Here is a 23,975-nt window from a genome sequence, read left to right on the forward strand (position 1 = left end):
GCTGGTTCTAAGTATGAGGAAGGAAATGTTCAAGAAGAGCTTAAAATGACTCGTCATACTAGATAGCAAAGAAGCTATTAAATACCACTAGAGATGGGTTAAGGGACTTAGAGACCACCTAAGAACTTTCCAGAGGCCAAAGATGGGACATATTTGTCTTCCAGAATGATGATAATTGCGATGAATTAAAACACTTTGAATAGGTTTCAATGCAAGTGTTCATAATGATAACACATAATAAAAAACCTCATCAATTATTTTTGGAGGATGCTAGAGAATCATATTTTAAAATCTAGGAAATAAATTGAACATATTAAATATTTAGCCTGTTTTTTTAGATGGAGACTCGCTCTGTCACCCAGGCTGGAGTGCAGTGGTGTGAACTCAGCTCACTGCAACCTCTGTCTCCCAGGTTCAGGCGATTCTCCTGCTTCAGCCTCCCGAGTAGCTGGGATTACAGGTGTGCATCACTGCACCTGGGTAATTTTTGTATTTTTAGTAGAGACAGAGTTTTGCCGTGTTGGCCGGGCTGGTCTCAAACTCCTGACTTGAAATGATCTGCCTGCCTCGGCCTCCGAAAGTTTTGGGATTATAGGCATGAGCCACTGTGCCTGGTCTATTCTGCCTTTCTTATACAATTTCTTTCTTTGAGTAATGGGTTGAGAGAAATTCTCTATGTAGAAGAATTTCAGCTGATAAGCCAAGAATGATAGAATTAGACTATTTCCAGGCTCTAAAGATATAATCCAGGTAGAGTCAGACAATGCTTATAAATGGTGATAATATCACAAAAAAGAGAGATAACCAGACATTTATGTATGTTCTGATCAAAACAAACACCAATTTTCAGGAAATGCAGGGGACAAAGGAAGATGTTAATGATACGATAGGGATGAAATCAGCAAAATCTAGAGTATATTAAACTCTACGTGACAGATGGCTGGTTTTTAAAGGAAAGAAAGAAAACCAAACAACAACAACAAAAACAAAACACACAGAAAATCCAAGGAAAAAAGAGAAATGGAGGAAATCTACAAATTAAGAGAGATTTAAGAGACATCCATAAAGTTGATTTTTGTTTCAAACAAACTGTTTAAAAAAACCTAGTAAGACATTTGGAAAAATCTGAACACTGATTGTATGTGTTTATGCTAAGGAAGTTTTGTGAATTGTTTTGGGTATGATTGTGAAATTCCAGATTTGTCTTCAAAAGAGTAATCATACATACCGAAACAATACTTACAGATGAAATGATAGGTCTACTTTTGTAAACATTTACATCAGTTCATAGTAAAAAGATAACGGGGAAAAAAAAGACTTCCAGGAAAATGAGGACTAAGCTCTGATTTTTTAATCTTGCCCAAATTCCTATCTAAGGGGTCTGGGGAATCATGCCCTACAAACCATAACTTCTCATCAGTTGGGTTTTATTTAACCTTATATACTGCGACTTACTTTGAATCTGACTCTGACATAACCTTATGAGACAAGGAAGAAAATCAAAATATTTTACCCCAAAACATGTTTCTTTACCATATCTTAAAATGGCCCTGCAAAGCTTTCCTTTGTGGGGGAAAATTTACAGCTGTAAAGAATCTCTATTAACATAGCTAGCTCTTTTTCTTCCAGGCCCTCTCAATCCTAAAGAGATTAACTAAGAGTCTAGCACCTTTTAAAGATCTGAATAGGAAACATTTGCCCTATTTTCTCTAGGGCAGCCACTGTAAGACTTCAAAAGAACTTTGGTCTTCACAATCTTTTATCTTAACCCGAATGTTTCCTATCATCTCAGGTCTTTAGACAAACTCAACCAGTTGGCAACCAGAAAATGTTTAAATTTACCTATAGTCTGGAAGCCCTGTCCCCTGCTTCCTGCTTTGAGTTGTTCTGCCTTTCTGGACCACACCGTTGTTTTTCTTAAATGTATTTGATTGATGTCTCATGCTTCCCTAAAATGTGTAAAACGAAGCTGTACCCTGACCACGTTGGGCACATGTTCTCAGGACCACTTGAGGGCTGTGTCATGGGCCATGGTCACTCATATTTGGCTCAGAATAAATCTCTTCAAATATTTTACAGAGTTTGACTGTTTCCATCAACAAAAATAAAAACACAAAGCCAAATTAAAGTTCGGTTGTAGACCATAAAGAACAGAAATGACACTGAAAAACAGTGATCAGTGATGCAGAGAACAGTTTTGGCAAGTTCCCCAACAATACAGAGGCAAATGGGTTTGCATGGTTTCTTGACCTTGGTAGGAGCTTAAGATAAGGTTTTCTTTCCTCTTCAGGTCAACATTTCCACTTTACCCTACTCACAACCACAGCTAGAGCAAGGAGGAACTGTATGGGAAATACCGCATGACAATGATTTCGTAGGGAGAGGCAGCTGGCTCACACTCACCATTATATTAGTAGAGACAGACTAGAATCAAGCTCTCAACTGTCCTTCTGGAAAAATAAAGTTCTAGAAAAATAGATCACTTTTCTGAGGACCTGCAAGCAAGATGATCACCAAAGCTTGTCCTGGAAGACTGTGACATCAGGAGCATCATGAAGTCTACATTTGTTCATTCTTCCCCATTCCTCCTCCCATCTACGCATTGATACCTGGAATTTTTGGGATTTGAGAATATAATGTTATTTCCTGATGCACAAGATTTCAGTGTCTCCCTTTGCCGAAGAATACTGTGGCAAGTCACGTAAGACAGTCAAACCCTCTCTAATTTTATAAATCCCATGTTCCCCAGGTTCCTCAACATTGGGTGCTTTTGTCCATTGCTAGCGGCCCAGTCCTACCCATTCCTCCAGACTCAACTCAAATGTCGCCTCTCCCATGAAGGCTTCCTTGATCTCCTTCCATATTTCATGGGTTCTCTCTCACCTTCTGTGTCTATTTTCTCACTCTGTTTTGAAATTTTACAAAGCCTGATCTGTGTTTCTCAAATGGTATTGGCATGTTTCACCTGGTGTTTATGTTGATGGATAATCTTTTCTACTAGGTTGGGGCTTTTGTGTTATATTATTGGATGTGTACTTCTAATAAGCAGTATATGTATGTGTGTGTGTATGCACACATATTTGAAAAACAAATGATATGTTTTCTCTCTTGGCAAATTTAATACATTTATACCTTGTATGATTACTGTTTACTTTTATTTTTATATCTAATTTTGTTTTTTTGCTTACCATACTTTCTTGTATTTATTTTTATCTGCTTTTCTCTTTTATCTGAACTGAAAATTTGAAAATCCCTTGTAGTCTCTCTTCTGTTTGGTTAGTTAATATTGGCTATATTTCTTGTAATATTCTTAAAATGTTAACATATACTGTATATTTCTTATATATTTATGTAATTTACTATCTCTCTTCTCTGCCTAACACAAAAAAACAGAAAAAGGCTTCAGCATACTTTACTACACACCGTTCTTCAATTCTGCCTCTTTTGTTGCTATTATCTAATACTTTGGGTCGGTGGGATATGGTGAGGTTTCTCTTCAAATAGCCTGATCAATCCTTTATTCTTTAATTCATAGTACCCCCGCCCCTTTTTCCTTTTTCTCTTTTTTTCTTCCTTTCTGCCTTTGTTACATGCCGAGACACGCCACAGTACCAGGCGTTATCAGTACCAGCTCACATTCCTTTCCTTATTTGGAAAGAAGACTAGCTCTCTAGCTCATTGCAGACACCCCTCCCCCTTTCCCCTCTCTCCCTTATGTGCCCACCTTATCTAAAAAAAGTTAAAATGTTTAGCCAACCAGGATTAGTTTAGATTGTATGGCCTGACTCTGGCCAATGGGGAAAGGGTACAGGGGCCGGACTTGCATCAGGAATAAAGGCTCTCAAGCCCCTTTGTTCGGGTGTGCTCTCATGGCGACTGGCCAAAGAGAAGCACCCCTCTGCGCAGAAGTAAAATTGCTTTGCTAAGAATCCTTTATTTGAGTGTTCAATTTCCTTAGGATTTTGAACGTTATTCCCAACAATTCTGGTGCCCAAATGTGGGACTCAAATATTCTCCTTCGGGAAGGGGGTCTTCGCTCACCCCACCCAGGGGGGATGCATCCCACTGTCTAGTTACAGTGGCCTGAGGGTGAAGGGAGATCAGGTCCCACGTGTTGTGACGAATAAATCTGGGTTCTCAGCAAAGTGGACAGGAGAGGCTTGCAAGACCACGGCAATAAGAGGACCAGGTAATTCTTGTGCACAGAATAAGATAGGAGACTTCACAAAGGCGACAAAGTATTTCCTTGGTGGTCGGGATAATTTGGAGGTTGAAAGTGTGTGAATGGGGCTAAGCATTATGGTTGTGTGGAGTGAGTGAGTCTTCTCTGTGGTTTTGTGCTGCCGTCTGTCGACTAGGAGCAGGAACAGTCAGAGTAGACAAAGAGAAGGGTGTAAGGAACCTCCAGAGCGGGTGAGCTATAGGATATGCAGGAAACCCTAACAGGAGGGGCTAAGCCTCTAGAAAGGGGGAGGTAAGACACCTCTAACACAAGAGGTTGAACCCCCTCTTAAAGCCTCAGCCTCTGGAAAGAGGGGTAGACACCTTTAACAGGAGAGGTTGACGCCCCCCATAACTCCTAAGATGGGGAATGTTTCAAGTAAGACAGGAAAACTAAAGAGTCAAGAGTGATGAAATTCCTTCTGATAGCCCCTTGAGGCTTATGCTAAAGTATTGGAAAGATAATGAGAAAACCAAGTATAAACGAAAACAGCAGATGATAAAATATTTTTGTTTTATTTGGGTTCAAGAACCCAACCTTAAACCCTCACTTTTCTTGCCAAAATTTGGGTCTAATGAGGAGCGAATTTGTCAGCTCTTAATTGAGCATGTTAATGATAAGAGCCCTGTCTCCCAGGAAGAAATTGATTACACCCTCTGCTGGCGGCAGGGACCTGTCCTCCTTTACCCTTTAGATTCCAGAGGGAGAAAGCCAGAAGCCAACCCCTCTGGAAGGGAAAGAGTTCCCATGTCTAGACAACCCACACCCACTAACACGTGGGACCCTCTAGATCATCTTCCTCCATTCGGTGCCCCCAATCCCGCCCTTCTGGGTCCCATTTCAGGTCCCTGCCCTGCTTGCATCACTCTTCTGGCGGACCCCGATCCCACCCCTCCAGTTCCCGTTTCCGTTTCAGGTCTCTCCCCTGTTTGCGTCCACTCTTCTGGTTGCCCCCAATCCCCCCATCTGGCTCCCATTTCCATTTCAGGTCCCTCCCCTGCTTGCGTCACTCTTCAGTTGTCCCCGATTCTGCTCCTCCGGGTTCCATCCCTCCAGCTGCGGTTTCGGGTTACTCCCCAGCTGTTTCAGGCCACTCCCTCACCTGTGTCACTTGGCCGTGTTCCATCCCCCCAGCTGCTGCTGCAGATCCCTACTCCACTTGTGGTGCCTCTACTCATATTGTTCCTCCTCCCTATAATCCCAACTTTGCAGAGTTACCAACTTGTGAGCCTGCCTCCCACTAACCTATTAAGTATCCCTCTTTAAAAGGGCTTTCTTGTGAGATAGAGCAATGTAAAAAAGATATTCAAAACTTTCCATTTCCCTCCACACGTAAAGAGCCAGATCCAACTTTCTTTCCTCTAAGAGAGGTTCCACAAGGGGGGTGGGGGCTATTGGGCTATTGGCTTTGTAAACGCTCCCTTGACTAGTTCAGAAGTCTGGAATTTAAAAAAGGAGCTTAAGCCATTACTGGATGACTCTTACGGAGTAGCAGATCAAATTGATCAATTTCTAGGGCCTCAGATATACACTGGACCGAGTTGATGTCCATCTTAGGCACCCTATTTTCAGGGGAAGAATGAAGTATGATTCAGAGGGCTGCTATGGCGGTTTGGGAATGCGAACACCCTCTCGGTCAAAATGTTCCTCCTGCCCACTATAAATTTCCCACCCAAGACCCTCAGTGGGACAATAACAATGCAAATCACCAGGAAAACATGCAGCACCTAAGGGAAATGATAATAGGAATTCAAGAATCAGTACCCCAAACTCAAAATCTTTCTAAAGCATTTGATATTCAACAGGAAAAAGATGAGGGACCTGCTAGATTCTTAAATAGATTGAGGGAGCAGATGAGACAATATGCAGGCCTTGATTTGGAAAACCCCCTTGGACAGGGAATGTTAAAACTTAACTTCATTACTAAAAGTTGGCCAGACATTTCAAGAATTTTCCAAAGATAGAAAATTGGAAGGACCGTCCCCTGAGTGAACTACTCAGGGAGGCTCAAAAAGTATATGTAAGAAGAGACAAGGAAAAACAAAAACAAAAGACAAAACTTATGTTATCTACCTTCCAACAGATGGCCCCAAATCCATATATCTCTAAGCAGGGCTTTCAAGGGGCCAGAGATTATAAGGGGCCTAAACCCTGCTTTAGAGGACCCAATCCTCCATCTGGAGGGTTGAGGTCCTCATTTAATAAACCCCCTAAGGGGTATAGGGGAGCAAGGGCAGAGAATGCTAAGACTAAGAAGGAAGAAGGACAAGATAGATGCTACAGATGTGGAAGAACAGGCCACTTCAAGAGTGAATGTCCTGAACTAAAGAGAGAGAAACTTTCACACTCATGACTTTTGAAGAACAATAGGGGAGTCAGGGGCTCTGCCTCTTTTATTATGAATCCCACCAGGAGCCCATGATAAATTTGGAGGTGGGACCTAAACATGAATTTACCACATTTTTAGTCGATTCAGGGGCTTCACCCTCCTCTGTTTGTTTCCCTCCACCTGGTCTTACCTGCTCTTCAGAAGAACTTTTAGTCTCTGCGGTAAAAGGAGAAGGATTTAAGGCAAAAATTTTAGAAAGCACAGAAGTCAGATATCAAGATCAATTTACTCATATTCAATTTTTATTCCTGAAGCTGGGACTAATCTATAGGAAGGGACTTAATGTTAAGGCTAGGTATAGGCCTTCAAGTGGGCCCTAAAGGATTCCTCACTTCACTACATTTACTCACTGCTGTGGATGAGAAATATATTCATCCTGATATCTGGTCAAAGGAAGGAAATAGAGGGAAACTCCAAATCCCTCCAATATATATCAAACTAAAAACTCCTGGAGAAATAGTAAGGAGAAAGCAATACCCCGTTCCTTTAGAGGGTAGAGTAGGGCTAAAGCCTGTAATTGAAGAGCTCATTAAAGATGGGCTTCTTGAACCCTGTATGTCTCCTTACAATACCCCAATCCTGCCTGTCAAGAAATCAGATGGGTCATATCGATTACTGCAAGACCTTAGAGCTATTAATCAAATAGTACAGACCACTCACCCCATTGTTCCTAACCCTTACACCATTCTTAGAAAAATTCTGTAAAACCATCAGTGATTTACAGTGATAGATTTAAAGGATGCCTTCTGGGCATGCCCCTTGGCTAAGGATAGCTGAGATATATTTGCTTTTGAGTGGGAAGACTCCCATTTGGGGCAGAGACAACAATATCAATGGACAGTCTTGCCCCAAGGGTTCACAGACTCCCCCAACCTCTTTGGTCAGATCCTAGAACAAGTACTAGAGAAACTCACAGCCCCTAAGCAAATATGCCTGCTTCAGTACATGGATGATCTTATATCTGGTAAAGATATAAAGGAAGTAGGTGACTTTTCTACACATATTCTCAATCACTTGCAATGCGAGGGATTGCAGGTCTCAAAAGGGAAACTTCAGTATGTAGAACCTGAAGTTAAATACTTAGGTCACCTAATCAGCGCAGGTAGAAGAATAGGACCTGAAAGAGTGGAGGGAATTGTTTCCCTACCCCTGCCTCAAACTAAACAAGAACTCAGGAAATTTTTAGGACTAATTGGATATTGCCATTTATGGATTGACTCATATGCATTAAAAAGTAAACTTCTGTATGAGAAAGTTGCCCCATGGAAGCCTGATCGTCTCTTGTGGAATTCTGAGGAAATCCAGCAAATTGAGGAATTAAAAGAGATGCTCATAACCGCCCCTCTTCTATCTCTACCCTCCCTAGAAAAGCCATTTCACCTTTTTGTTAATGTAAATAATGGGGTAGCTCTAGGAGTGCTTACCCAAGAGCAAGGAGGCCATCGACAGCCCGTGGCCTTCTTGTCAAAGGTCTTAGACCCAGTCACTCGTGGGTGGCCCCAATGTATCCAATCCATCATGGCTACAGCAGTATTAGTTGAAGAAAGTAGGAAGTTAGCCTTTGGAGGAAAATTAACAGTAAGCACGCCCCACCAAGTTAGAACTATTTTAAATCAGAAAGCAGGAAGGTGGATCACTGACTCAAGGATTTTAAAATATGAGGCTATCCTACTGGAAAAAGATGATTTAATATTAACTAGTGATAATTCATTTAATTCAGCAGGCTTTTTAATGGGGGATCCAAACTTAAAAAGAGAGCACACATATTTAGATCTGATTGATTAACATATAAAAGTTTGACCAGACTTAGGAGAAACTCCCTTCAAGATAAGGCGGCACTTATTCATAGATGAGTCTTCCCTGGTAATTGAAGGGAAAAGACATAATGGGTATTCAGTGATTGATGGAGAAATGCTTGAAGAAGTAGAATTGGGAACACTGCCTAATAATTGATCTGCCCAGACGTGTGAACTGTTTGCACTCAGCCAAGCTTTAGAACATTTACAAAACCAAGAAGGTACTATCTATACTGACTCTAAGTATGCCTTTGGGGTGGCACACACATCTGGAAAAATTTGGATGGAGAGGGGTCTTGTCAATAGTAAAGGCCAAGATGTAGTTCATAGAGAACTAATTGCTTGTGTCCTCAACAATCTCCAATTGCCGGAAGAGATAGCTATTGTACATGTTCCAGGGCATCAAAGGGACTTGTCTTTCACAAGTCGGGAAAATAATCTCACAGATCAGATAGCAAAGCAAGTTGCTGTTTCTTCCAAAATGCCTGTTTTTCATATAACTCCATGCCTGCCTTCTCCTACTGCAACCCCCATTTTCTCTTCCATTGAAAAAGAGAAGTAGGCTGGGCGCGATGGCTCACGCCTGTAATCCCAGCACTTTGGAAGGCCGAGGCGGGCAGATCACGAGGTCAGGAGATCCAGACGTTCCTGGCTAACACAGTGAAACCCCGTCTCTACTAAAAATACAAAAAATTAGCCGGGTGAGGTGGCGGGCACCTGTAGTCTCAGCTACTCGGGAGGCTGAGGCAGGAGAATGGCGTGTACCCGGGAGGTGGAGCTTGCAGTGAGCCAAGATCAGGCCACTGCACTCCAGCCTGGGCGACAGCGAGACTCCGTCTCAAAAAAATAAATAAATAAATAAAAAAGAAAAAGAGAAGCAAGTAAGAATAGGAACTAAAGAGAACACAGAAGGGAAATGGATATTACCAGATCAAAGGGAGATGTTGTCAAAACCTCTCATGAGGGAGGTCTTGTCTCAATTACACCAGAGGACCCATTGAGGACCCCAGGAAATGTGCGATGCAGTTCTCTGGGTTTGTGGGTGTATAGGAATTTACACCCAGGCCAAACAAGTTATAGATAGTTTCTTAATATGTAAAAAGACTAATAAGCAGATTCTAAGGAAATCGCCCCTTGGAGGAAGGAATCCAGGGCTAAGATCATTTCAGAGTGTTCAGATTGATTATACTGAAATGCCCCCAATTGGTCGTTTAAAATACTTATTAGTAATAATAGATCACTTTACCCACTAGGTAGAGGCTATCCCATTCTCAAGTGCAACCGCCAATAATGTAGTTAAAGCATTAATTGAAAACATCATACCCAGATTTGGACTAGTAGAAAATATTGATTCAGATAATGGAACCCATTTCACTGCACATGTCATTAAGAAGTTAGCCCAGGTACTAGATATAAATTGGGAATATCATACCCCTTGGCATCCATCCTCCTCAGGAAGATTAGAGTGGATGAATCAGACTCTAAAAAAACACTTAACTAAGTTAGTTTTAGAAACTCGATCGCCATGGACTGAATGTCTTCCTTTTGCTTTGTTAAGAATCCAGACTGCCCCTCAGAGACATATTGGCCTTTCCCTTTATGAAGTGCTTTATAGATTGCCCTACTTACACTCCACTGCTGACATCCCTACATTTGAAACAAAGGAACAGTTCCTCAAAAATTATATACTTGGTCTATCCTCTACTTTCTCTTCCCTTAAGACTGAAGGTCTCCTAGCACAGGTGCTGCCCCTGGAGTTTTCAGCACATCAGCATCAGCCTGGAGACCACGTCCTCATCAAAGGGTGGAAGGAAGGGAAACTCGAACTAGCTTGGGAAGGACCCTACCTAATGCTCCTAATTACTGAGACTGCAGTCCGAACAGTGGAAAGAGGATGGACTCATCACACCCGAGTCAAAAAGGTGCCACCACCTCTAGAATCATGGACTGTCACTCCAAGGCTCACCCGCACCAAACTAACTCTAAAAAGAGCTTAGTAATCACTTGTTTATTTTCTTTTTTTCTTTTCAACAGAAGGTCATCTTGTCATCAATGTAACTCAGGCTAGCCACCCTTTAACCCTTCAGTTTGATGCCTGTTCAGTCATCCCATGCGGAGACAAGCAAGCTCAAAGGAAGCTATCCCATGTTGATAAGTATCTATGTCCATACCGCAAAGAGTCAACCAAGTATAAGTATGGAGCTTTAAAAGGTCCCTGTAGTGACTGGGCAGATGTTTGGTAGACTACTAAGTACAAAGGGTGGACAGCTAGTCCCTCTGCTTCAAATAGGTTATGGGAACTAAAACAAAAACTCCAACTAGTCCGTGGTCCCACCCCACCAAATTGTAAGCCATTGCACTGTAACCCCTTGTTGCTGATTATAAATAATCCCCAGACAAAGGCCCAAGAACCCTCTATAGTCGAACGGTCTGGGTTAGGAGCAGATGCTGCAGGACAGGACCCTGTAGGAATCTTCTCGCTAAGGTTAGTTAAACCACTGGTTAACAGTAATAAAGGAATTCAGACCCAGAGTCTGGGACACACGTGGAACCCAACGCTGTCCCCAAGTATAGCGAGTCCAACGTCCTCCTCCCATCTCCAAAATGACCCAACCAGTTGTGGAGGTAGAAAACTTAAGGCAAACTATAGCTCTAGAGACAGGATATCAAGATGCAAATGCTTGGCTGGAATGGATTAAATATTCCGTCCACACTTTAAAGAAAAGTGAATGTTACGCTTGTGCGCATAGTAGACCAGAGGCCCAGATTGTCCCCTTTCCACTTGGATGGTCTTCCAGCCAACCGGGCATGAGCTGTATGGCAGCTCTCTTCCAAAACTCCTCAGCCTGGGGCAACAAATCATGCCAAGCTCCTTCTCTGCTGTTCCCTGAAGTTCGACACCCTGCGGGTCAGCCCCCGAGGGCCATTCAGTGTCCATCTCCCAATGCCAGTTTTACTTTGTGTCTCTCATGACGGGGAGAAAACTTGGGGTTCCTGGGAGCCTTAACAGAATGCAGTGAGCTTAAGCCCTTCCAAGAGCTTACGCATGTCTGCCCTTAGCCATCCTCGAGCAGATGTGTGGTGGTATTTTGGTGGACCAATACTGGACACTCTGCCAAGTAACTGGAGTGGAATTTGTGCTCTAATTCAATTGGCCATCCCTTTCGCCCTGGCATTTAATCAACCAGAAAGCATAGGAACCAAACAGTGTCAAACAAGAGAGGCCCCCGATAAGTCCTTCAATTCTCATGTTTATATAGATGCCATTGGGGTCCCAAGAGGGGTGGCAATTGAATTTAAGGCCTGAAATCAAATAACTGCTGGATTTGAATCTATGTTCTTCTGGTGGTTAACTGTAAATAAAAATGTGAGTTGGATAGATTACATTTATTACAATCAACAATGATTTATTAATTATACTAGAGATGCTATTAAAGGGATAGCTGAACAATTAGGACCCACTAGTCAAATGGCCTGGGGAAATAGGATAGCATCAGACATGATACTAGCAAAGGAGGGTGCAGTTTGTGTCATGATTGGGACCCGATGCTGTACTTATATCCCTAATAATACTGCTCCCAGCAGGACCATAACTAAAGCATTACAAGCTCTTACTGCCTTATCAAATGAGCTAGCCACAAATTCTGGACTAAACGATCCCTTCACAAATTTAATGAGAAATTGGTTCGGTAGATGGAAGGGACTTATGTCCTCAATCCTCATCTCTCTGGCCATCAGAATAGGGTTGCTTATTCTTGTAGGATGCTGTATTATACCCTGTGCCTGAGGACTAATACAAAGACTTATTGAAACAGCTCTCACTAACACCTCTTAGGATCCTCCTCCCCCTTATTCAAATGAGCTTTTCCCCCTAGAAGACCAAGTAGAACAGTGGAGCCAAATTATGCTAAAAAGATTTGAAGAGAAAGAGTTATAAAAAGAGGAGGAAAGCTGTGGGATATGATGAGATTTCTCTTCAAGTAGCCTGATCAATCCTTTATTCTTTAATTCATAGTACTCCCCCCATCCCTTTTTGCTTTCTCTCTTTTTTTCTTCCTTTCTGCCTTTGTTACATGCCGAGACGCGCCACAGCACCAGGCGTTATCAGTACCAGCTCACATTCCTTTCCTTATTTGGAAAGAAGACTAGCTCTCTAGCTCATTGCACACACCCCTTCCCCTTTCCCCTCTCTCCTTTATGTGCCCACCTTATCTAAAAAAAGTTAAAATGTTTAGCCAATCAGGATTAGTTTAGATTGTATGGCCTGACCCTGGCCAATGGGGAAAGGGTACGGGGCCGGACTTGCATCAGCAATAAAGGCTGTCATGCCCCTTTGTTCAGGTGTGCTCTCATGGTGACTGGCCAAGGAGAAGCACCCCTCTGCACAGAAGTAAAATTGCTTTGCTAAGAATCCTTTATTTGAGTGTTCAGTTTCCTTAGGATTTTGAACATTATTCCCAACAGGTCTATATATTTAGTATGAAAATCTTAATTTTAGTATGTTTACAGTCAATATTTGAGCTCTTTCTTTAGTCAGTGTTGCCTCCTGTGTTCACATCTTTTTGTTGTTGTTGAAATATATTATTTAGTAATTTTCAGTGAGGGTATGTGAGTGGTAAATTTTGTTAAGTCTGAAAATATACTTATTTTGCCATAACTGGTGAGAGGATTTTGTAAATATGAATTCTAAGTGACAATTATGTCCCCTTAACACTGGGAGATTTCAACCCATTGTCTCCTGGCATCTGTTAGAGCTTATTAGAATCTCCGAGCAATTTTGTTACCTTTCGTTATATCTTTTACGCTTTGCTTTCTTGATTTTTGCATTATCACCGCCACAGCTTATCTAGTTGAGGATTTATTTCGGTCCCTCTTGTTTGGCTTTTCACTCAGAAAAAAACAAAAAACCAAACCAAAACAAAAAAACCTCCTGTCTTTTTTAATGCTAGAAAATTATTGGCCATTATTTATTTGTGTATTTCTTCTCCTTAATTCCCTCTACTTTTAACTTTGGGGGTGCTTGTTAGACATATGTTGGAATCTTTTGATCTAGTCTCCATATCTCTTACTTCTTCAGACTTTTTAATCTTATTTTCTCCGGGTAAAGTCTTCAGAGAGCTTCTAATCCACCAATGCCAAGTTTAATTCACTAGTTCAATTGAACTGTCTGCAATCTGGAGTTTATTGTATCTGTCTCCATCCATTTTTAAAAAAATTTCAATGACCAAATTTTTACTATCCAGAATTGCAATGGACTTTTAAAATGTTCATTTCTTCTTCTTCTTTTTTTTTAATGGAAGACTTTTTTTTTTTTTAAATTGGACTACAAGAAGCCTCAAATGAAAACCCTGACCAGTCACCTTCATCATAGGCTGCTGTTTACAGCCTGACTTGGGAACATCCACTCCATGTTGTCACTGCCCTTCCATCAGCTGTAGGTAGGGTATGGGCACTAGAGTATAAGATTATATTAATTATGCCAACACTTTGGAAGAGATAATACAAGTTGTTGTACACGGCTACCAAGGCAACTCCACATTTTGATAACATGGGCTTATTTTGGATTGTCTTTAATTTTAAAAAGTGTGCTTGGACCACCCAGGTCAGAACTATCAAAACATCAATTCATAAATCTACTTATTCTAAGTTATTCCATTTTCAACTGCTGTGGCACTAATTTTATCTATAGGTAACAATCTTACTAGAAGTTAAATTATTTTATGTAAATCCCTGGTTTATCTGTTACTTAACTAAAAATTATAATAATTTGCCAAGCAAATGAAACACATCTGCTGAAGTTCTTTTGTCAGATTTTCTTAACTATAAGAATGTTATTGGAAACATGTCTACAAAATTAATAAAGAATTATGTATCTTCATGATTTTTAAAACTATCAATTGCCTACAAAACTAATCTTGCATTATTTTCAAATAACTCAGAAATATATGAGATTGCTTGTGAAGGCCATAGTTTCAGAAGTAATTTGAACCAAATTTAAGTTCTATAGTTCAGCTAGACTTAAGTAATGTGTTCCTATCTGAAGTTCTTATCTATATTCAGGCCTTTCTGGCCACAGCATAATCTTCAGTCACTGAACACATGAACGAAACATATATCCTGAATTGTATTTTCCTTCTATTTCTTGGCCCTGTTTACCTTCTGGAAACTTACAATCATCACAAACCTCCCTAGTTACTGGCAGCAAGAAAAGGTATCTGTAGAAGGCAATGTTTGAGCTCTGAGATGCCCATTACCTTTTCCATGATCCCACTGAGGTAGGAGGTTGGCAGGACTTGTTCTCCAGACCAGAATGAAGACAGCCTGTATTAGTCCATTTTCACACTACTATGAAGATACTACTTGAGACTGGGTAATTTATAAAGAAGGGAGATTTAATTGACTCAGTTCTGCATGGCTGGGGTGGCCTCAGGAAACTTACAATCATGGTAGAAGGTGAAGGGGAAGCAGGTACCTTCTTCACAAGGTGGCAGGAGAGAGAGAGAAAGAAAGCTCGCAGAGGAAACTGCCACTTTTAAATCATCAGATCTCCTGTGAAGTCCCTCACTATCACAAGAACAGCATGGGGAGACTGCCTCCATGATCCAGTCACCTGCCACCAGGCCCCTCCCTTGACATATGGGGAGTACAACTCGAGATGAGATTAGGGTGGGGCCACAGAGCCAAACCATATCACAGCCCCAAACCAGTAAGTGATGCTGAAGGCCACCTCTAGTTGCCCTTGCTGCCCATCAGCTTAAGACACTCCCACCAGCACCATGACAGTTTCCAAACATCATGGCAATGCCAGGAAGTTACCACCCATTTTCTAGCAATTTCTGAATAACCTGCCCCTTTATTTACATATTATTAAAATGAGCATAAATGCAACTGCCAGCCACCCATACACTGCTACTGTCTGCATGCTGCCTATGAGCTGAACTTGCTCTGCGGGAACAGTCACAGAGTTTACTGCCGCAAACTCAGTAAAGATGCATTCTTCCACTGCCAGCTCACTCTTGAATTTTTTCCCAATGAAGCCAAGAACCTGCCCTGCATCACTTCCTCAGGCTTCTGGGTGCTTTTACTACTTATGGCCATCTTAAGACTTATCTGTGGGCTATGATATAGCTGCCTTCGCAGTAGGCACAGAGAGAGGAAAGTGCCTGGGAGTTTATGCCAATGACTGGTTCGGGAGCATGAAAGCCCAGCTCCCTTGCCTCAGCACAGGAAAATCTCTGAGGTGTAATTTATATGAGATCCTACTGACTAACTTTGCCTGAAATTGCACCCTTGCCCTGTGGCTTCTTTTATTTCTGTGCTGCTCCCCACTCCTTACTGGTCTAGGAGTACTTCCTTAACACATCACTTGCTTATGATCTCTAGCTCAGAGTTGGCCTCAGGGGAACCTAGACCTATGACAGGGACCATCCTGATTGCAAACCGGTGATATTCATTTCTCTTCATATTTGGAATATCTGTGTTATAAGGAGAGGGGTGAGATTTTCAAATTTTATCATCCATGAAAAAAATAGGTGAAACTTGACCATGATTTTGGGAGGTTATCTTTTGAATGCTGTGGAGTGATCCTGCACAGGGCTAAGCACTGCACAGAATGAGAGCTGGAAAACCCAAGTTTCCTAGAAGAAACTTAGCTTCATCCATTTTCTGGGCTGGGGAGATGGTGAGTTTTCTATGGGGACTTTGAGTCAGAAATGACGGGTCCTTTGCTTGGGTACTCTCACTGGTCCGTTGTTGGTAGTGACCTGTTCTGTTTCATATTTTTTTTTTGTTGTTCTTTTAAAAGACGAATGTCGCCAGGCGCAGTGGCTCACGCCGTAATCCCAGCACTTTGGGAGGCTGAGGTGGGTGGATCACTTGAGGTCAGGAGTTTGAGACCAGCCTGGCCAACATGGTGAAACCCCTTCTCTACTAAAAATACAAAAATTAGCTGGGCGAGGTGGCGCATGCCTGTAATACTCGGGAGGCTGAGGCAGGAGAATTGCATGAATCCAGGAAGTAGAGGTTGCAGTGAGCCAAGATGGCGCCACTGCACTGCAGCCTGGGTGACAAAGCAAGACTCCATCTCAAGAAATAAAATAAATAAATAAATAAATAAATAAATAAATAAATAAATAAATAAAAGACGAATGTCATTCCTGCATGAACTCTTCCAAGATCTTAAAATATGCTTATTTTACAGCATTTGTGAGATTGTTTTGCATTGTGTTGGTAGTGAACTCATCCCCTTATTATTAATTTTCTTGGCCACCCTTTGTAGTTTGCGTTTCCTCTGGGCTCATACTGAGTAGGGTTTTTGTTTTCCCACTGTCTACGCTCACTTCTCCCTGCCCAGCAGTTTTATGGCCAAATGGAACTCCACGTGCAGGACTCCTATGCCATGTTGATATCACAGTTATTGTACACACAGGAGTTGGTTCTTCATAAACAGCATTCTCTTCTCCCTCCCAAAAGTGCTGTTGTTGATGCTTCAAGTTGCAGACCCAGGCATGGTTACAATTTGTTTTCAGCCTTCTTTCATCTGAGGGATCCAGTCCACATCCTGTTTTGTGTGGCAGATGGCTCTTTCCCTTAGTCACTGCTGGAGGTGGGTGGATGGGATCTCCATTATCCCTGTGGTGGAACTCTCAGCCACTTCTAGTTTTGACCTATAATCAACAAGGTTATGGGCTCAGAGCCTTCTTAGCATCTGATTAGGTTGGTTTTCTGTTTTTGGACTTCCACTGAGGAATTTCCTTTCTTGAAAAGTGGTATTGTATTAACTTTAAAAACTGCAATTAAAGCTTTTAAACGGAATTGCTCTGTTGAGAGTGTTGGGGTAGTTTAAAGCATAAACCTTGGATTAGAAGTCTAGCTTTGAGTTTCTTGAGGAAAATATTTGCATTCTCTCTTTAATCTATAAACACATACGGTTAGCAGCTAGCCTTGTAATGAGCTTACAATAAAATACTTGCTCAATAAATATTTGGTTGAATAGTTTTCTTTATTTCTTTTATTTAATTGTGGTAATAACGGTTAAAATGAGATCTACTCTCTTAACTTTTTTTTTTGAGATGGTGTCTTGCTGTGTTGTCCTGGCTGGCCTTGATCTCCTGGGCTCAAGCAGTCCTCCTGCCTAAGCCCCCAAAATAGCTGGGACTACAGGTACATGCCACCATGTCTGGCTACTTGAAAAAATTTTAAGTGCTCAATACATTATTGCTGACTATAAGCACCATGTTGTACAGCAGATCTCTAGAGCTTATTTATTTTGCTGAACTGAAACTTTATGCCCATTGATTAGTAACCCTTCATTTTCCTCTTTCTCTGGGTAGCTTTCAAACTTATTTTTCAGCACCGGAGCTTTTTTCTCCGAACAAAATTGTGTGTAAATGTCTTCGATATATTAAAAAAATACAAAATGATATTTTATTCATATGTAGGTATTAAGTTCACAGTTTTGACATTTACTTATTTTAAAGCCAATTATTGAGTTTAAGGAAACTTGGGAAAAATGAACTTTTTTTTCAGTTCCTATGGATGAAAAAAACCATTTTAGCCTCAGCTTCCAATTTCCTTTTCTCTGTTTCCTTTTTAAAACTTGCTTCTCTTTCTTTACTTTTCCCCCATCTCTCTCACTTTCTTCCTTTTTGTTTTTTTAGATGTAGTTCTATTTGTTTGTTTTTGCATTATCCCCTAAGCACTTCCACAAGTGGTAGGTTCTATGAAAATCACTAGAATCACAGTATCCTGGGAGGACAATTGAACACTTTTGCAGGTCACACTGTGAGTCAGTGTCAGAGGTGGAGTCAGACCTGGTCTTCTTCCTACATGGGAGCCTTTTCTCTTACTGTGGTGTCATTCCAATGAGAAAGGAAACAGCCTGCAGAGTGAGGTTTCACCACCTCTCCTGGTCTTACATGATTTGCAATGCCACAGGCAAAGCTTCAATCCTGTCTTTTTCATGCCCCTACTTTTCTCACTTTCCTTCAAGACTCTCTTGCTCAGTGTGAACAGTGGGAACAACAGTGAATAAAAACCAACAGTTCCTGACCTCAGGTGATGCGTGGCTCTGAACATCAGCAGAGGATGAATTTGAGCCCTCCTTCCTATGCAGAGCACACGTGGATAGACTTTGTGGTTAATGCTCAGTGACAGGGTATTGACGGTCATATTTTCTTAATGTTTTCTGTTGCTTTCTGAACAGAATCTGGCAGCAAGTATCCAGGGAGAGGGGAATGTGATGTGCTCATTTCAATGGGATTTCAGCTGGAGAGCAGCAACCACAGCCTGGTGTTGTGATGGGCTGGTAAACATTAACAACCAGTTCTCTGGAAACTAAAGCTTTTGTTTGTAGCATTTACAATTTCCATGGTATAAACACTCCCAGCATGGGCAATTTCAAGCTATCAAAAATTTGACAACTGGTTTTCTCAAGCTGATACAAGCTGGCCCTGACACACCTTTGGCTCAGAGGCATGTGGGTGAAGGGCATCCTGGCCACGTTCTCAGTGCTCTTGTTTTGTGTGGAGTTCCAGGTCAATGTATAAACCTCTAGCTCTTTTATCAGATTACTTTCTAGAATTCCTAGTTGTCCTCAACATCCTCACCCTTTGTCCCCTGCTGCTCCTTGTTGGAAGGTCCTTGATGGCAGGTGTTTAGATAAACAGTCATCACAATTGAATTCTGTTTTAGTTTTTGTTTGCAACTTGGAATGAGGGAAGTGACTTTTTATGAAGAGAAGCTGATATGGTTTGGCTGTGTCCCCACCTGCATCTCATCTTGAGTTGTAGTTCCCATAATCCCCATGTGTCGTGGGAGGGACCCACTGGGAGGTAATTGAATCGTGGGGGCAGTTACCCCCATGCTATTCTCATGATAGTGAGTTCTCATGAGATCTGATGGTTTTATAAGGGGCCTTTCCTGCTTTGCTCAGCACTTTTCTCTCTCGCTGCCATGTAAAGAAGGATGTTTGCTTTCCTTTCTGCCATGATTGTGAATTTCCTGAGGCCTCCAGCCATGCAGAACTGTCAGCCAATTAAATCTCTTTTCTTTATAAATTACCCAGTCTCAGATATTTCTTCATAGCAGCATGGGAATGGACTAATACAGAAACCTTATTTTTTAAAAATAACTTTTTGGGAAAGGGTGAGAGTAAATAAAATCGTACCAATTTGGATTACCCATGATTCTATCCTCTGGCTGCATAACATGGTAGAAGAAAGAGGGAGAAAATGGACTAGTGTCTTGTCACTCCATAAAGATGCTGTCCACGCTCAGTAATAGAGAAAAATTTTGAGTAACTAGATGAATAACATTGCCTTGGGACAATGTTTAACTTCAGGAGTTTCTTTTCTATTTTTATTGGTAGCTCTACCAATGTGTTTACAGAGAAAAACAGTCCCAGAAATCCAGTTGGTCATGGCATGATGGTGGCTTATATATAGTCAGTGACTCAAAGAAAGCAATTCAGGAAATAAAGCAAATGATGACTGGGACACTTGTCTTGAAATTCATTCTTTGCTGGCACAGATCATTTTAGAATTAGGTCTTTAAGTGAGGACAGTGTATTTGATTGTTAGCAATAATAACCAAAGAAAACCCTCATGAAACCTGTTTTCCTAAATTTTTGTGCTGATTTTAAAACACACACAGCATATGTTTATTGAATTTGTTGAAAGGGTACAGAAGAGGAGGTTAGTCTATAATTCTGCAAGATAATGATAGGAAAATTAGGTCATGATCAGGATGATTTCCTATATGTCCTCCACATTGGAAATTAAGAAACACTCTGATGATATTTTTATTATCTTTTTCATTCCATTATTCTCATTCACTGGTTGCAGATGCTATCAGCAAAATCATAGAATGCTAAAATCTCAGAATTGGGAAGGAAAAGGGAGATAGAAATGAAAAGGAAAATAAGCTATTATTTATTGAGCAGCTCCTATGTTCCAGGAAACTTTTACTAATTATATTCACACTATTTTGTGACTGAGGTGTGGAACACTGTACTACCTATTTTATTTTATTGTTTGAGATGGAGTCTCACTCTGTTGCCCAGGTTGGAGTACAGTGGCATGATCTTGGCTCACTGCATCCTCTGCCTCCCAGGTTCAAGCAATTTTCCTGCCTCAGCCTCCCAAATAGCTAGGATTACAGGTGCCTGACACCATGCCTGGCTAATTTTTGTGTTTTTTTTAGTAGAGACGGGGTTTCACTGTGTTGGCCAAGCTGGTCTTGAACTCCTGACCTCAAGTGATCCACCTGCCTCGGCCTCCCAAAGTGCTGAGATTACAGGCATGTGCCCGGCCTGTACTACCTATTTTAAATATTGATGGCCTCCTCCCACCCATGCCCCATTCCTACAGGGGCCCTTACTTAGTGCTTTTTCCATGAGAAGATCTTACAGGTTCTGTCATTGGAGTTAGCCTCAGCTGTGTGATTTGCTTTGGCCAATGCAACATGAGTGTAAATGACTTGTGCCCTTTCTTAGCAAAAGCTTTAAAAGCCATGCTGCTTCTGCTATCACTCTTCTCCATCTGCTATGAGAACAGGAGGGCTCAGATAGGGGCAGCTGATCCTTTAGCCTGCGTTCCAGAATGAAGAACATACCAGGAGCACAGGCACAGCTGATCTGCAGACAGCATGTATATGCATGAGAAGTAAACCCTTGTAAGTCACTAAGATTTTGGGGTTTGTTATGGTAGCAAAACCTAGTAAAAAGTTGACCAATATGGAAATTGGTACCATAAAAGTGATGTTGCCTAACAACAACAAAAACATCAACAAAATCTAAAATATGGGGCAGTGCCCAAACTAATGAACTTGTGGCTTTATGAGGAAAGTGAGAAATTAGAATGTTGTAGCGTGATTTGGTTGTTATTGGAAATGTTCTAAAAGACTGAGGTTAGCTCAGAAAAGAATTGGCCGATATTCAAGCAGAATTGAAAGGGAATGTAGAGGGTCTATAAATTTCAGGGTTTACATGGTTGGAAGATGCAATTGATTTTCACTTGTAACTCATACATTATAAAGTTAAGTGCATTGGTATGATTCAAGAACTGTGGGTGCCACTTTACATGTATTGTTGATTGGATCAAATGATAAAAAGCCACATTTTTGAGAGAGTCCTATAACCAAAAGAGACACTAGCATGTGTTAAAGAAACTGAGACTTTTGAGTATTTAAAATGGCCCTAGGGCCCTCCAGTCTTCTACAAGAAGTAGCTACCCGGGCTGTAACATGGGCGTATTCTCTAATGCCATTTTCAGAGACAGAAAAGAAGAGAGGATTTTCAAGAGGGGACAGCTGTTAAGAATAATGGATTCTAACTTCAGGTTAAAGGGCTTTTAAAAAAAATCTGTCCAGTAGGATTTCAGGAATTTATGTACCAGTATTAAGTGTGACCTCCTAGTCTTTCCCTTTCCACATAGAAATGCCTGTTTTGATCACACTGTCCCTCTTGCACCATTGAATGCTTGGTGAGTATGCATGTGTGTGTGGGAGGGATGTACTTGTGTGTGTGTAGATAACTTTTCTTCAGGTGCATAGATCTGTATATCATGATCTGTATATCAAGAGGAGCCAGGTGGATCAGATTCAGAAACTATTAACGATCTTGGGCTTTGGGTCTGAAACCATAATTAGCTAGGCCTTTGGGAAATATTTTTCCTTGGGGTCTGACAGAGTGTATTTTTAATGCAAAGGGAGGAAAGTGAATATCTGTGATCAGGAAGGCAGATTATGGAAGATTGTATAATTTGTTCAAAGGATTTGCTACCCCGTGCTTGCTGCCTTCTTTCAGAGACCCTTTCTTGTGCTCTTCTATCCTATTCTTTGAACCTATGACTTGCATTGGTCAATGCAACATGAGTAGAAGTGACATCAGGTTCTTCCCAGCTGAAACTTTGAGAACCATCGTAGTTTCCAACGCTGTGTTTACCTCTATTCCAGATAGTGACATATTCCTGTTAGCAATCTGGAACCTAGAGGGAAGAAGACACATGGAGCAATGTCCCAGCTAGCCTACAGCCAACACACATCATGAGTGAGAAATAAAACTTTACTGTCGTAAGCCACTGAGACTTTGGGGTCGTTTGCTACCACAACATAACTGGATGAAAGTTAACAGAAAAGAAGAGTGAGAGTAATATATGTGGCAATTTCAACTGCTAAGAGTGTAAGAAAGCTCTCCTATAACTACAACCATGCCAACCCTGGTATTCATTCTATTGTTTTTATATTTAACATCTTGATAGGCACGCATGTATTTTGTATTTTATCCAAATAGTCTCCATTTCCACAACTATTAGAGAAGCCAAACACTTTTTCACATATTTTCATTTTAATTTTGGGAATTTATTTTCTTTTGTGAATTATGTCAATTTCCTACTTTTATTTCATTACTTGCCTTTCTTAGTAGATTACAAGTGTATTTCAAAAAAAAAACTTACTAAGGACATTATCTTTATTTCCCATAGACATTGAAAATAGTTTTTCCTCATTTGTTTGTAATGATAATTTTTGATACACAGAAGTTTAGACATTTCATGTAGCCAAAAATTGCATGTACTTGATAGTCCCAGTAAGTATGTGCTTAATAAATCAATGGGCTGGGTGTGGTGACTCACACCTGTAATCCCAGAACTTTGGGAGGCTGAGGCAGGAGGATTGCTTGAGCCCGGGAGTTCAAAACCAGTCTGGGCAACATTGCGAGACCCTGTCTCTACAAAAAAATTTAAAAAATTAAAACATTAGCCGGGTGTGGTGGTGCTTTCCTGTGGTCCCAGCTATGGTTGTTGGGGGACTGTAGTGGAAGGATCACTTGAGTCTGGGTGTCAAGGCTGCAGTGAGCCATGATCATGCCACTGTACTCCAGCCTGGATGACAGAGAAAGACACTGTCTCAAAAATATATGAATGAATGAATAAATAAATAAATAGCTTATTTCTTTGCTTTTACATATTGAAAATGTTCCCTTATGTGGACATAAGATATTCATCTATATTTTCTTCTCATTCTATGTTTTGTTTAAATTTCTAGAACGAGAATTTCCACTTGCAGTTGTATGTTAGCATCAGTATAATTTGAGATTTGTAAAAGTATGGCTTTTCATACCTTCTGAGGGTGTGGTTTGGGATTCTATATTTTTATATAGCTTCCTTTTCTTTTTTCCTAGAATATTTGAATGCAGTTAATCTGGAGTTTGGAGATCACTCTTAAACACATTTTAATTTTGATGTAGTCTAATTTATCTATTTTTTCTTTTGTTATGCTTTTAGTGCAGTATCTAAGAAAGCTTTTCCTAACCCAAAATTACAAAGATTTATTCCCATTTTTCTTCTAAGAGTTTTATGGTTTTAGCTCTTATGTTTATGATCCATTTTGAGTTAATTGGTATCAGTTAGGTCTCCATACCAATTATTTTGCATGTGGATATTCAATTGTCCCAGAATAATTTTTCAAGAACTTTCTTTCCCCATTGAAGTGCCTTGGTATCCTTGTGAAAAATCGATTACCCTGAAATGTGAGGGTTTATTTCTTGACTTCAATTTTATTCTATTGATCT

At 40.8% G+C, this 23,975-nt stretch overlaps 1 long non-coding RNA gene across 1 annotated transcript in view; it reads left to right on the plus strand.

The window, feature by feature from the left end:
* Window positions 1-3,872: 3,872 nt before the first annotated feature.
* LOC134759223 (uncharacterized) overlaps window positions 3,873-23,975 on the plus strand; it is an 84,440-nt gene continuing 64,337 nt past the window's right edge. The window contains exon 1 of the long non-coding RNA XR_010135255.1: window positions 3,873-4,189. This is a non-coding gene — a long non-coding RNA (uncharacterized lncRNA). The remainder of the gene's footprint in view (window positions 4,190-23,975) is intronic.

This window comes from Gorilla gorilla, chromosome 8 (genome assembly GCF_029281585.2).
Source record: "Gorilla gorilla gorilla isolate KB3781 chromosome 8, NHGRI_mGorGor1-v2.1_pri, whole genome shotgun sequence".
In the NCBI taxonomy this organism is placed as follows: domain Eukaryota; kingdom Metazoa; phylum Chordata; class Mammalia; order Primates; family Hominidae; genus Gorilla; species Gorilla gorilla.